This window comes from Triturus cristatus, chromosome 7 (assembly GCF_964204655.1).
Source record: "Triturus cristatus chromosome 7, aTriCri1.1, whole genome shotgun sequence".
Lineage (NCBI taxonomy): Eukaryota > Metazoa > Chordata > Amphibia > Caudata > Salamandridae > Triturus > Triturus cristatus.
In genome coordinates, this window is record NC_140590.1 from 382,438,421 (window position 1) to 382,452,836 (window position 14,416).

General features: G+C 47.8%; 1 protein-coding gene across 2 annotated transcripts in view; it reads left to right on the forward strand.

Moving 5' to 3' along the window:
* The window catches only part of LOC146809736 (uncharacterized), a 48,498-nt gene extending 35,601 nt beyond the window's left edge, over window positions 1–12,897 (forward strand). For both annotated transcript variants that reach the window (XM_085616588.1, XM_085616589.1), the window contains exon 3: window positions 12,697–12,897. The gene's annotated coding sequence lies outside the window, so the exon portion shown is untranslated. The remainder of the gene's footprint in view (window positions 1–12,696) is intronic.
* The last annotated feature ends 1,519 nt before the right edge of the window (window positions 12,898–14,416 follow it).

The window sequence follows — 14,416 nt, forward strand, 5'->3', positions numbered from 1 at the left end:
TCCACCTGTCCTTGAGCGCACAAGGTTCCACAGGGGCCATGACCCAAACTTTCTGACCAGGTTGAAGCTCAACCAGAGTGGCATTCTGATCGTACCACCGCTTCATCTCTTCCTGGCTGGCCTCCAGATTTGCCTGAGCAAGATCTCTGAAGCGCCGAGTCTGGTTCCTAAAGGCCAGCATGTAACTATATACATCCTGGGGAGGTTTCCTGGGAGATTGCTCCCAGCCTTCTTTGACCAGACTCAAAGGTCCTCTTACCGGGTGACCATACAAAAGCTCAAAGGGGCTGAACCCTAGAGACTTCTGTGGCACCTCACGGTAAGCAAACAGCAGGCATGGCAAGAGGACGTCCCATTTACGCCTCATTGGTTCTTCAAGACCCATGATCATGCCTTTTAGGGTCCGGTTGAATCTCTCAACCAGCCCATTACCTTGAGGGTGGTAAGGAGTGGTAAACTTGTAGGTTACCCCACACTCCTTCCACAGAGACTTCATATAATTCGAAATGAAGTTGGTGCCCCGGTCTGACACCACCTCTCTGGGGAACCCCATGCGGGAGAAAACACCCATCAGTGCCCGTCCCACCACGGGGGCCGTCACTGTTCGGAGAGGGATGGCTTCCGGGTACCGGGTGGCATGGTCCACCAAGACCAGGATAAACCTGTTGCCCATGGCTGTCTTGGGGTCCAGGGGCCCCACAATGTCAATTCCCACTCGCTCAAAGGGGGTACTGACGACGGGAAAAGGTTGGAGGGGAGCCTTCTGCTTCCGCCCACTTTTCCCACTTGCCTGGCAAGTTTGACAGGTCCTACAATGGATATCTGAATCCCTTCTCATCTGAGGCCAATAAAAATGGGTGACAAGCCTGTCATAGGTCTTGTCCTGCCCCAGATGTCCAGCTAACGGAACGTCATGAGCCAACCCCAGTAGGAAGGCTCTGAAGCGCTGGGGTACCACCAGCACACGGGCTGACCCAGGCTCAGCAGCCTTAGGCTCGCTATACAGGAGGTCGTTCTCCCAGTAGACCCAATGTGATCCTGACTGATCACCTGTCGTTTGGGCTGAGGCCTGCTGCCTCATACCCACAAGAGAAGGGCACACTTTCTGTTCAGCACAAAATTCCTCCCTGGAGGGACCACCATCCTGCTGCCAATGGGTCAGCTCGGGCAGGTCTCCCAGTTCGGCCACTTGTTCTCCTGTCGGTTCCAGGGCATCCCCCTCAGGGTCTGCTCCCTCCTGGACCGCGGGAACGATGGGGGACGGTTTCCCGCGCCCCCTGCCTCTTCTCTTCACGGTTGGGACCTGGGCCATACTTTCAGGCTCCAGGGCCCCATCAACACCCTTACTGACTGACATGGACCGGGTGGTCGCACACACCCACTCAGGCAGACCCAACATTTCCAGATGCGATTTTCTCTCCACCTTAGCCCAAGGGGAGTCCTCCAAATCATTGCCCAAGAGACAATCAACAGGCATGGCGGGCCTCACAGCAACCTGAAGAGTACCTGAGACCCCCCCCCACTCAAAGGGAACTTGAGCTACCTCACACTGACTCTGTGAGTTGTCAGCAGCTACAACGGGGTAGAATGCATGAGGGACCACCTGCTCTCTGGACACCAAGTGACACTTGACAGCTGTCACACTCGCTCCGGTGTCTCTGAGAGCTTCCACCCTATGGCCATTAATGGTCACCCACTGCCTATATTTCCTAGTGTTACTAGGCAGAGGGGTTGGAGGGACCATTTCCACGTCTCCTAAAGAGACCAGGGACATTTCTGCGGGACCCCACCCACCGGGGGCACCCATCTCATCCCCTCCCAGGGCTACACTCGCTACCTGACGAGGGGGTGCACGCGGCGGTGCATTCGAATCCTTCATGGGACACTGGGGATCATAATAACGGTGTCCCACCTGCTTACAGGCATAGCAGGTCATGGGGCCCCTGTGAACAGGTTTACCTGTCGGGGCCTCTGGCTTCTTTACAGGGGGAGGCTGGGAACCCTTCCCTTGGTTCCCTTGGGGACTACTTTGGGGCCCTTTCTGAAACTCCCTCTGTTTACCCCTGTCCCCCCCACTCTTCTGCTGGGGACCCTGCCCACCTTTGGCTGAGTCTCCCACTGGACCCTTGTGGACCCTGGTACTGACCCAGCGGTCCGCCTCCTCAGCAAGTTTTCTAGGGTTAGATAGCTTGCTGTCAACAAGGTGCTGGCGTAGCTCTGGAAAACAGTTATTAGACAAGTGCTCCCAAGCAAACAAATCATAAAGAGCATCATAACTATCAACCTTGCTACCCTTTATCCAACCATCCATGGTTCTGCAGAAAAAAGACACATATTCAACCCACGTAGTACCAGGCAACTTCTTACATTCTCTAAAGGTTTGTCTGTACTTTTCTGGGGTTAAGCCATATCTCAGCATTAAAGCATCTTTCATATGAGTATAAGACATCCTATCCTCAGCAGGAAGGCTCAACAAGGTATCTCTCCCCTCGTTTGTAAAGCGGCTCCACAACCCCGTTCCCCAATCCTTCTCAGGGACCCGGTGGGCCAACAATGCTAACTCATATGCTTTAAACCATTGGCTAATATCTTCATTCTTACTGTAATCTTTGATCACATCCTTAGGAAAATAAAACCTACTTTCTGCAGGCACGGATGGAGTGCTGCCACCAGAGGGATTCAACTCTAAACTCTTAGTTTTAAGCTCCATCTCCCTCACCATCTTCTCACGTTCAAACGCTAATTTCTCTCTCTCAAAATCTAATCTTTTGCTCTCCATTTCCGCTTCTCTCTTGCTTCTCGCATTCTCTAATTCCAACTGCCCTCCTAATTTAAGTTTTGCCATTTCTAACTTGTACCCCCTCTCCTTCTCCCTGTCTTCTAATTCTTCGGGGGAAAGGCTCCTAGAGGACGCACTACTGCCTGGAGATGACACTGGCCCACCTGTGGGCTCTTCCTCTTCCTCTTCTTCTTCCTCTTCCGGTACCACCACCGGATCAGAGGGATTTCTGGCCTCTAACCAGGCCTTCAGCGCTTTGAGGAAGCCCTCTTTCTTTGAGACACCTGTGGTAGGAACTTTAAACTGCTTGCAAAATCCTTTTAGATCTTTTAGCGTGTAGGAATCTATCTTCTCCTTATCAAATTCCCCCACAACAATCTCCACAGGTGTAGCAGCTCTGGCATTCTCCATGGTCAAAACTGGCAGTGTTTAAGAAAATAAGCTCCAGGAAAGCGGAGAACAAAAATAGGCAATCCTACCAAAACAGATTGTGGCTGCGTTATGGTCTGCTTTCACTATGTAGCGTACACTAGTCACTGCACATGAGTCATAAATGCAAAGTTCAAATCCCACCGCTGACCACCAATGTTAGAACCGGCGGTCTCTAGTTGGCAGAGGTATACACTTCTGACAAATAGGGACCAACCAACTCTAGTCAGGGAAAGGGGATTACACACTCAGATAACCCCTGCTACCCCCTTGGTAGCTTGGCAGAGCAGACAGGCTTATCTCAGAGGCAGTGTGTTAAGCATTTATGACCACATACAGTAATAAAGTGAATACACTACAGATGGACACGACACAGAAGTTATTATAAAAATAGTATTTTTATATAAGGCTTAGCACAAGACCAAATAACGACAAAAATATACCACAGTCTTAATAAATACTCTTTGGAAGGAAAAATAATAGTTCAAATAAGGTTTCTTCTTGGCAAATAGTTCTTTAGCAAAGTATTCTTCTGAGCACAGTTCTTCGGCAACAATGTAACCCCCACAGGAGTCACACGACGTCGAGTCTACAAGATTCCCAAGGTTCGGCGTCGACCGCGAGGAGCGCTACGTCAAGCCTGGAGTCGCAACAGACCCCACAAGTACAGTACCTTGAGAAACGAAGAAAACGATGATCCACGGCGTCGAGATGTCGGCGTCGAGGTCGGCGTCGATCGTGCCTCGGAGTCGGGCCAATCCGCAGCGGCGTCGAGGGATGTCGGGCCGGAGCAGCGCTCACGGCGTCGAGAAGGGCGTCGAGTCGATGCGATCAGCAGCGGCGTCGGGACGGGGTCGCTTGGAGGTAGAGCCGATACTCACTCCTCACTGGCGTCGATACCGGCGTCGAGACGGGGTCACTTGGAGCCGGGGCCGATACCCACTGCTCACTGGCGTTGCTGCTGGCGTCGAGACTGCAGATTTTCCCTTGTGTACTGGAAACAACACTTTCCAGCAATTCAGCAATTCAGTAGATGGTGAAGTCCTTTGGCCCTGTGACTTCAACAGGAGACTGGCACTCTTCCAGTCCTTGGAGATTTTCTAGCAAGTGTTCAGAGAGTACACACCAAGTTCCTCTCTCCTTGTTCCTTGGCAAAAATAAAGAAGCAGCTTTCAGGTTCCTCCACAGCAAAACAGCACTCTGGCAGAAAGGGGAGGCAAGTCCTTAGATCAGCAGGCTTCTTGTCCTTGGTACAGGTTTCCTTGTCAGAAGTGATCTGAGTTCTTGGTTCAGGGGTCCTTCTCTTATACCCCTTTTTCCCTTTGTTCCCTTTGTCCAAGCAGGGAGATTCCCACCATCTCAGGTTTGTTGTGGGTGTTGCCAGGCAGAGGCACCTGGCCTATTCACTGGGCAGGGCAGAGTCCTCAGCCGCCCAGCAGGAGGCGGAGCCAGTATTGTCACTGGTAGGAGCAGGGCTATCAGTCGCCCAGCAGGAGGCGGGGCCAGTATTGTGTCAGGCAGGGCAGGCTACTCTTCCCTCACTCTACGTGTAAACGCCCCATTCACCCCACACTGACTCACTCAGACCTCTGGAGCCACCCAGCCCCTGACACACACACCAAACCAGCAGAGACCGGTAGATAGTTGGACAAGAAAATAGCCACTTTCTAAAAGTGCTATTTTCAAACATAGAATTTAAAAACCATCCATCCTAAAGGGTGTGTTATTAAATTCTGAGTTCAGGGATACTAAACTCGACTTGCTACCATGCTCCCTGAGTCAGATAGATTATAATGGAGTTAATAATCAGTCTGCCCAGTCTGGCCTATTGGAGGCAGGTAGCCCTTCAATAGTGAAAAACGAAAATGGCTGTAATTCACTATTAGGTCATGCCACACACATCAGGGCATGACCTACCTTTTACCAACAATGCACCCTGCCCTAGGGCCTACCATAGAGGTGTCTGAAATGTGGCAAAGTGAAGGTTTAGAGACTGGTAAGTAGGTTTCCTTACCAAGTCGACATGGCAGTCAGGGACTGCACGCAGGCGCTGCGGTGGCAGGCCTGAGACACATTTTACACGCTGCTTCTGTGGGTGGCACAACCAGTGCTGCAAGCCCACCAGCAGCAGTTAACTTACACGCCCTTGGCACACGCAGTGCACTAGACTAGGGTCTGAACAGTAAGTCAACCAAGCCAATCATGGTAACACCAATCAATGTAACAATTTAACATAGGGAGCACTTGCACTGTGGCACTGATCAGCAGTGGCACAGTGCCCAAAGCAATAATCCAGCAAAAACATCGTAAACGGAGGAGGCAAACAGAAAAAAATGGAGGAGAGACTCATGCCAATGATGCCAGGTCTAACAGAGAGGAGTAGATTATTGTTTGCAAACATGAGGGCAGGAACCCTCCTGTTAGTCAGCCTGGGTGCATCATTATCACACTGGCCTAGAAAAGTTGTTAGGCCATTAATATATAGTGTGAATAATGTGGGGGCTTTCACTTTCTTGCACACCAATAAATCTTCCAAAACTATCATCTCAGCTTTCTATTTTTGGCAACATCACTTCCAATCCAACCGTATCCATCTCAGTTCCACAAAATGTTGTAGTCCGATCCACAGTCTGTTCAGGAATCATGGGAATCCCTAATTCTGGAATCAAAAACTAAAATGCCTTTAAACCCCCCAGGAGACTCCATACTTGTACTAGTAAAAAGAATCATCCAAGTAATGTGTAATTGTTGTGAAACCAGTTGCAAATGTGAACACCCATTGCAAGAATATGCTAAACTCAAACAATGAACAGGAATTCATATCACCCACAGGCACATCTTTGTGCATATAAATCTGCTCCTGAAACTGCAAACCCAACAACTGATGATTCTAGTGCACGATTGACAAAGGCAAGGCGGATTTGAGATTCCGCTTAGCCATCCAGGTCCCTTGCTCTGAAAACCTGATGATTGCCACTGCACCATCCACTGTAGGAAAGTGCACAAGACTCAACTTCTCAGAAGTTGAATCATTAACTGACTGGCCTTTCGGCCATGACAAATACTGAATCCGATCAAACTCCCCCTTTTCATTTTTTGTGATCACACCTATTGGAGAAATTATTACATTCTCAAAGGTCCGCATTCAAAAGGGCCTTCCATTTTCCCTTCTTCAACCTCCTTTGCGCAACTTCCTACCAACAGATTTGGGTGTACCTCAGCTGATCCTAAATTCTCTCCCTCTTCTCGATGTTCAGATTAAACTCACCCAGTACTGCGGTCAAGCTCTTCCCATTTTCTCTCTGAGTCTCTGGTAACCTGACTCAACCGCCTCCTTATAACATGCCCAAGTCATACCCCAGAATATAATCTGTGACGAAAAAGGGTGATATATTTAAACAATTCCACACCTCTTTGTAGAAATATCTCACAGTACACTCTAGCATATATCAAAGATGCTGCAGTCCAAATGCCAATCTTAACGGGCACCTGGGTAAACCCTCTTCATAAACCCTTCCTTTCTCCTCACTTCCCTGTGCAACAGCTTAATGACCTCCATATGTTCCTCTTAATAAATCCTCTTTCGTCACTGCACTGTACCAAATAAATTGGTAACCAGCGTATGTGGCAACTTCTTGAGCTTATCCAAACGTTTCCCTCTGCCTTCTCTCTTCACCATTCTTATTGCCATCACTACCTTTGTCAATAACATACTCTTCCACTTTTTTCTTATCGTTATTGCCCACTGACCCATGTCCAAAACCCACCTATCTATCCAACATATACTTGCCACCTTTAAAATGCCCCTCTACCTCAAATACCACCAGACCTCTCCTAACACCTTTGCTTCTCCCCATGCCCCCATCTCCACAAAAATCATAGATTGTTTCAGTGTACGCTCTTTCTGTGATCCAATTTGCAGCTGCCTTTGTGTATCTCTTCATAACTTCCTCTCTTTGAATTAAACCTCTGTCTCTTGAAACCTGTAATACAATAGACTCCTTGCTGGCTCCTTGCATCCCCTTCAATTCAGACAAATTTTGTACCTACCTTTTGTCACTATCATGTGATGGCCTTCCTCCTGTCCTCCACTTAAAGTCAGCTACAAAATCTCTACAGAGAGCACCTTCCCACCCAATGCAGTCTTCAACGAGTGTCCCGGCCTGCCACTGTAACTGCCTCATATCCTACCAAGTACCACCATCCTGCCCAGTGGATGCCATCTAAGCCACTAGGCTGCTAGCAGATATGCCCCGAATATCGATCCCCCTTAGCCTTAACTGAAGGGGTCAACACAGCTACCTCACCACCCAGTTTACTTCCACACAAGGTGGTTACCTGTCTTTTAACTTGGACATCCTTTAGCCATCAGTAAATATTGTTCTCCTCCCCCATTTCTCCTTCCCCCAACATTCCTCACAGTTCATGCATTCAACATCCTCTGCTAGCATTACTGCCTGTCACATCATGCTTGATAAATCTTCTCTCTCCTTACTCCCCTTCATAAATTGCTTCTGACACATCCCCACCCTCTGTTAGCAAAAATGAACATTAAAGGTCTTCCTTTGCTGTTGCAGCAGTTGCACACTTCTCAACTTTGGCACCACTTGTTGGCCATCCCTACGAACTAGAACTTGTGCTTGCTGCCACAACTCCCCTCAGCAAAGACCCAACAGCAGGTAAAACCTCACCAGCCTCTGGCCTGGTGTCCTGCCCAGCCCCTGTTCTAGTCTGCTGCTATGCAGCCTTCTAACCACTCTTTTCATCTCCCCTCCTGAACCACCCAATGAGTCCTCACTTGTTTTTCTTACTTCACACTGTAAGGGGTCTGGGTGGGGCGAGCATGTTATCACAGGTGCTTCTAGTACCTTAGCAGGCCTCACGGGTGTCCTATTGCAATTCTGAATACAAGACTGCTTGAACACACCAGGCTTTATCAAATCTTCCAGCACCACGTTTGTAAGAGGGCACCCACCATATTATTTTTGCTTTTACCTATCATCCTACCACTATATATACCTCACTATGTCAATTGAACCACCTAAAAAATCTAACATTCTTTTACCCTATCTGAGCAACCCACAGCAAAAAGCCTGGCAACCCACAACAAAAGGAGGCATTGGGGTCACCATATGTCACCCTAACCATTCTAAGCAACACCCTGAGGTGACTCTATACAAATCCCCACCAGGTGCCCTCATGGAGCTCAACACTGAGGTAACTTGACCTGATACAGAAATAGCTAAAGCGAGGCTGGCAAAGCGTGCCACCTAGATATGGTCTGAGCCCTAAACCGCATTAAAGGCACAAAAGGAGGACTCGGCTAGAGTGCACATACTTACACTATATGTTTAAAGTAAAATACACCCAGGCCAGTATGAGGTCAGGTGGCGCTGCTTAAAGCAGAGTAAACCTTTCCGTCAACGCATATATATTTCGGGGACCCGTCCGACATTTTCAGTTACTTGAAGAAGACAAGAGCAGACCGGTATTGTGCTGATTATTTTATTTTAGCAATTACCATGTCGCCATGACGCGTTTCAGCCGATCGACTGCCTTGATCACATGTCAGCGCCCTGGGGTGGAGATTCCCCTTTTAGAGTGCTAGTGCATACTATTAGTAGCAATGGACATAGTAAAAACACTTCACTGTTTTCATTAATAACTGCTTAAATGCATTATTTCACAAATATAATTAGTTTTCCTTCACATACTAGGATGTACAATGGTAATTTCATCTTGGATAAAATCCAGGTTATTAAGGAAAAATATATATATCATTTATTATTATTTTTTAATTTTTTATCCACATTGACACCAAAATACCTACTGAAGACATATCAATAAAAAAGTACACATCTCTCATGTGAGGGGCACCATAGCAGATTTTGTGGATCACTGTTGACTATGTAATTGATTTCCAAATAGTTCATTGTGATTTTTTTTTAATGCTATTTGCATAGTGCACAACTTACCCCGGAGGGAATCCTAGAGCTGAAGGAGGCACTATATAAGCTGAACCCTGGTTGGGGCTAGATGAAGAGACAGGTTTTCAGTATTTTGCGAAATCCCAACAACTGAAGAGGGGAGTCTCAGATGTTCAGGGCAGGTCATTCCAGGTTTTGGGTGTGAGGTAGAAGTCATGACTGCCGGATCTCTGTCTGTTTTTCTGTCTGTGTGGGAGAGTCAGTAGGAGTCCAGTTGAGCAGAGGTGTCTAGTACATTTGTTGAAGTTTATGCAAATGTTGAGGTACTTGGGGGCCAATGTTGTCTAAGGCTTTTCTATGTGTGCGTGTTTTAAGAATGCTTGTTTGTCGGGGGATGTAAATGAGGGGTGAGAGGTTGAGTGAGACCCTGGCCACAGAGTTTTGTATGGTCTGGAGTCTTTTTGTCAGCTGAACGTAGATTACAGCATAGTTTGTTGTTGCAGTCCAGCTTGCTAGTGATGAGTTGTGCAAGTGTTGATGGGGAGCCATTTAAAGATCTTCTTGAGTGTGGGGAAGCAGGAAATGGAAACTACATTTGCTTGGCTGATCATGGTGAGTTGGTTGTCTATCCCAAGGTTCTATTCTACTATTCCGAGGTTCTGCGTGTGGGTTGCTGGGAGGGGTGTGGTCCGTGTTCGGTAGGCCACCAAGTGGAGTCTTTTCTGTGTTGAGATGGAGGCAGTTGGTTGTCATCCATCTAGTGACTTTGATTATGGAGGTGCAGAAATTGGTCCAGGTGTTTGGTGTCTTGTTGGAAGGGGAAAGTATGAGCTGGGTGTCTTCAGCATATGATACAATATGGATTTCTTGGGCGATTATTATGCTGGTGAGTTAGGTTGTGTAGGTGTTAAACAGAGTGGAGCTAAGCGAGAGTCCTTGTGAAACTGCAGATTACATTTATGGCATCTGAAGTGAAGGGGGCCAGACTGACCGACTGGGTGCGGTCTATCAGAAAGGAGCAAATCCAGCAAAGTGCTGTACCTTGGATGCCAGCTTCGTGCAGTTGTTAGATAGGAGACGGTGTAGAAGGATGTGGAAATATCTGCGGGCTGCGGTACTCTCCCTGGCCATGATCATCCCAGTGTCGTTTTTGGGGGCAAGGATGGTGGTTTCTTTACAGTGGTTGTGCCTATACCTGAATTGGTTGGTGTCAAGGAGGTGGGTGACAAGGGATTTATCATCTCTTCCATGACCTTTGCCCAGTACGATAGCAGGGAGATAGACCAGTAGTTGGCTAGGGTCTTTGGCTCTGCTGAGGGTTTCTGGAGGGGGTGGAGGTAAGTACAGTGGCAATGTTATGTGGATAACCTGAAAATATGACCTGAATCTAGCACCCATGGACCTTTGTTATACCCGGTCTTCACACCTGGGCAGTTGGCCTTCTCTGACCAGCTTTTATAGGTAGTCTGTAATATGGGTGTCGGCGTAAAACACTTTAGTGTGAAAACATTACCTCTGTGTTAGAGATGCAGAGCCTCTCTGCCATTGACAGTAGCCTATAGTGAGTTGTGACTAATAATACAGATAAGCATACTTTGTCGGGCTTAGCAGAATTGTAATGGCAGATTAGAATTAATAATAGAGGTGCTTGTCCAATAGTTCTGGGACAGAGTCTGGCCTCTGACGCAAAACAGTGTGCTAGGAGACCAGGTTTAGGTACAACCACTGTTCTGTTGGAATTCATTTAAATATGGTGGTGCCGAGGCAAAAGCTGGAGGGACATTTAACTGAACCTTTTCCATGGATTCTCACCAGTAAATGAGCCAAATTTTCATTTTGCTCATCCGTCCTCTAAACTGGCTAATAATAAAACCTGTTATTTACAATGCTTGGAAAAAGCAAAAGTGTGGTATGAAGAACCATACACAAACACGTCATCGTAATCATTAGCAAAAGGAACATGTTATCAGGAGCCTGTTTGTGGAAAGCATTACAATATGACTCTTCTTCAGTAAACACTTACCAACCATGATCAGTGCAAAAGCCAGCCTCAGTCAACGATTACAATCAATCAATCAGTGTTGTAAAAGCGCTTCTCCTCCCTGAGGGTATCTGGGTGCTGAGGTATGGGTGGCCTAATTCGAAAAGCCAGGTCTTGAGTTCTCGTCTGAGTTTCGCCAGCGATGGAGATGTTCGTTGGTGAAAGGGCAGGTTGTTCCAGACTTTCGTGGTGAGGAAGGAGATGGCGCGGCCTCCGCTGCGAGGTGGAGCGCAGGTGTTTGGTGGAATTTCATGCGGTGGTTGATGTAGGCTGGTTACTGGTTGTGTAGAGCTCGGTAGGCGTGTGTTAGGAGCTTGAACTGACATCTCCTCTGGGTGGGGAGCCAGTGGAGGTTCTGTTGGTGGGGTGTGTGATGTGGGTGCGTTTGGGGAGTTTGAGGAGGAGTCTAGCTGCTGTGTTCTGTATGGCCCGGAGTCTCTTGAGGAGTTGGGTGGTGATTCCGACATAGTGTTCCTGTAGTCGAGACTGCTATTGACCAGGGCTTGGGTGATGATTTTCCTGGTGTCGTCTGGGATGTATTTGAAGATTTTCCAGAGCATGCGAAGGGTGTGGAAGCACAAGGAGGTGACTGCGTTGATTTGGCGCTTCCTGGTGAGTTAGGTGTCGAAGATTATGCATGGTTGCGGGCGTGGTGTGGGGGGCGGGTCCGGGCTTGGAGGGCCACAACCTGCTGTCCCACTGGGAGGTGTTCTTTCAGTAAGGCACTACTGTTGCTATCACGTACCATGTAACTTGTTTGTGGTGTTTAAATTATTCATTCTGTGTCCCTGCTATCTATAGGCTACCCTCTTCAATGACGTCTTTTGACCTAATCAAGGCATGGTGCCTTTTATAAGGTTTTACTATTTAACATTCAGCATTAGACTCTAATCCTCCATAACTGCAGAGTAAGAACTTACTATTTCTAAAGTGTTAACTCTTTCAGCTATTTTCCAAGTGCACTAGAAGTGTTGGTTCACCTGATCCATGCAGCAACACCTTATTTGCCTTCCACCAGCAATAGCCCATTCACTTGAAATATGGCATGTTGTTCGTCATATTTATGTAGTCCAATGACCAGCGCATATCCATTCCATGTCCTCTGAGGTGCAATTGGAAAGGTTCTGTTTCTGAATTACAAAGAATGTGTGGGGTTAACCGGGGGGCTTGAAGTCCGTGCATGTTGGGTAATTATTTGCCTTTGATATTTTGTACCTACTCACTGGGACAGTTTGGAAACCAAAATCAGCCATTGAAAAAAATTCAAACCAGCTTCCTTTCCCTTCTATTTGTTTTTCCTGTCTATCTCTATTTATTTTGCCCCTCTTTATCTGCTGCCATAATCCCCCAGGAGCTGAAGATAGAGGTGGGAGCCATCAACCTTTAAAACTAGGCTTCCAATTGCTCCAGCCCCTATTCATCCCTGCTACCAATGGGAATGTGCACCATGAGATAAATGACTATTCCCAGTTGTTGTTTACTTTGCAGTCTTACTCTTTGTTTTTGTGATGTCTCCACAGAATCTGCATTATTGATGCCAAAACACCCAACCCAAAGGAGTGGAAGACTGTTGCTTTACCAGGGTGTCTGTGGAGACTACAATACTTTCTGAAATTGATAATGCACCGACCGTTTAAGCGACAAGATCTCAGGAATGCCTGGTGGCTGAGCTGTTTACGTGTCCAGTGAATGTTTTTGAATAAATACATTATTAAAACCTTGTAGGTCTTTCGTGTATTCTTTTTTTCAGTATTGAACTCTAGAAAACACAATTGAAGGTCGGTTGGGATTTATAGGGTTGGATCAGTTTTAAAAGGGAACAGCAGTCCCTATCAATATTTTTCATTTAAAACAATTTTGTTTTTACTATCACTTGTTTATCTGACATGACACTAAGCAAATAAAAGCCCCAGTCGGCAGTTTACGCTGGCATCATTTAGGGTCCAGATCCAGTACACAGTGAGCTTCAGAAATAATAAGCACATTTGTAAAGCGCCTGGTTACACTCTGCCAGTGTGTCCCCGCGCTGCGGTGCAAAAAACTGCCTCGGTACTACACCCTATCCTATCCAGGCATGTCTATCCAGGGGGGAAAAGATAAGTTTTCAGATTTTTCCGGAAGCTACCCTCCGAGCCCTCCAACCGGAGGCTCATGGGAAGCTGTTCCATTGCTGTGCCGCAAAAAAGCGGAAGGAGCGGCCACCCATCCTAGCTCTCTTAATAGCAGGGACACACACCTGGCCCGTCCCCCATGATCTTAGTTGGCGTGTTGGGGAGTAGAGAGTAAGTAAATCAAACAGATAGGATGGGACTGTCCCCTGAATGATACGGTGGCATACGCACCCTTATCGGCAGCCAGTGGAGGGAAACCAACGCCATCTTCGAGGAGGCCCTCCTCGGAAGCATAAGAACCAGCCGAGCTGCTGCGTTCTATATGACTTGGAGTCTATGCATGCATTTAGCCGTGGCACCCAGATACAGTATATTACTATAATCCAGGCGCGATGACACCAGGGCATGCACCATGGTCTTCCTGGCTGCAGTAGGCAGCATGTCCAGAGTTTTCCGAAGGCCCCTCAAGACTCCAAAACAGGCCCCTGTTACCCGCCTGGTATGGTACTCAAAGAAGAGCTTAGTATCCAACCAAACCCCCAGGTTCTTAGCCTGGGCGTGGGGGTGGGTCCCAGACTCTGGGGCCAACATGCCGAGGACCACACCGACGGGGCCTTCCCTACCACAAGCACCTCTGTCTTATTGCCATTCAACTTCAGGCAGTTGTTAGCCATCCATGATGCAAGATCTTGCATGCATGCCACAAAGTTGGAGGCTGACGTATCCTGTGCTTGTGTCAGGTAAACCACCAGTTGAGTGTCATCAGCATAGGACACAACCCTGATCCCAAACCAGTCAGCAATCTCCGCTAACGGCGTGACATAGAGATTGAACAGGGTCGGGCTCCGGGTCGATCCCTGCGGCACCCCTTGTTTCAGTTTGATGACTTTGGAATAATGAGAACCCTGCCTCACCTGAGAACTGCGCTCAGACAAGAAGGATTTCATCCAGCTCAATGCACTGCCAGACACCCCTCCTTTCTTCTGCAACATGGTATGATGGGCAACAGTGTCAAAGGCGGCACTTAAATCCAGCATGATTAAGGCCGCTGTCTGTCCCTAGTCTACATATTTCCTAATGGTTTCAGTGGCGAGTAGCAGGGCTGATTCCGTCGAGTGGAGGTCCTGAA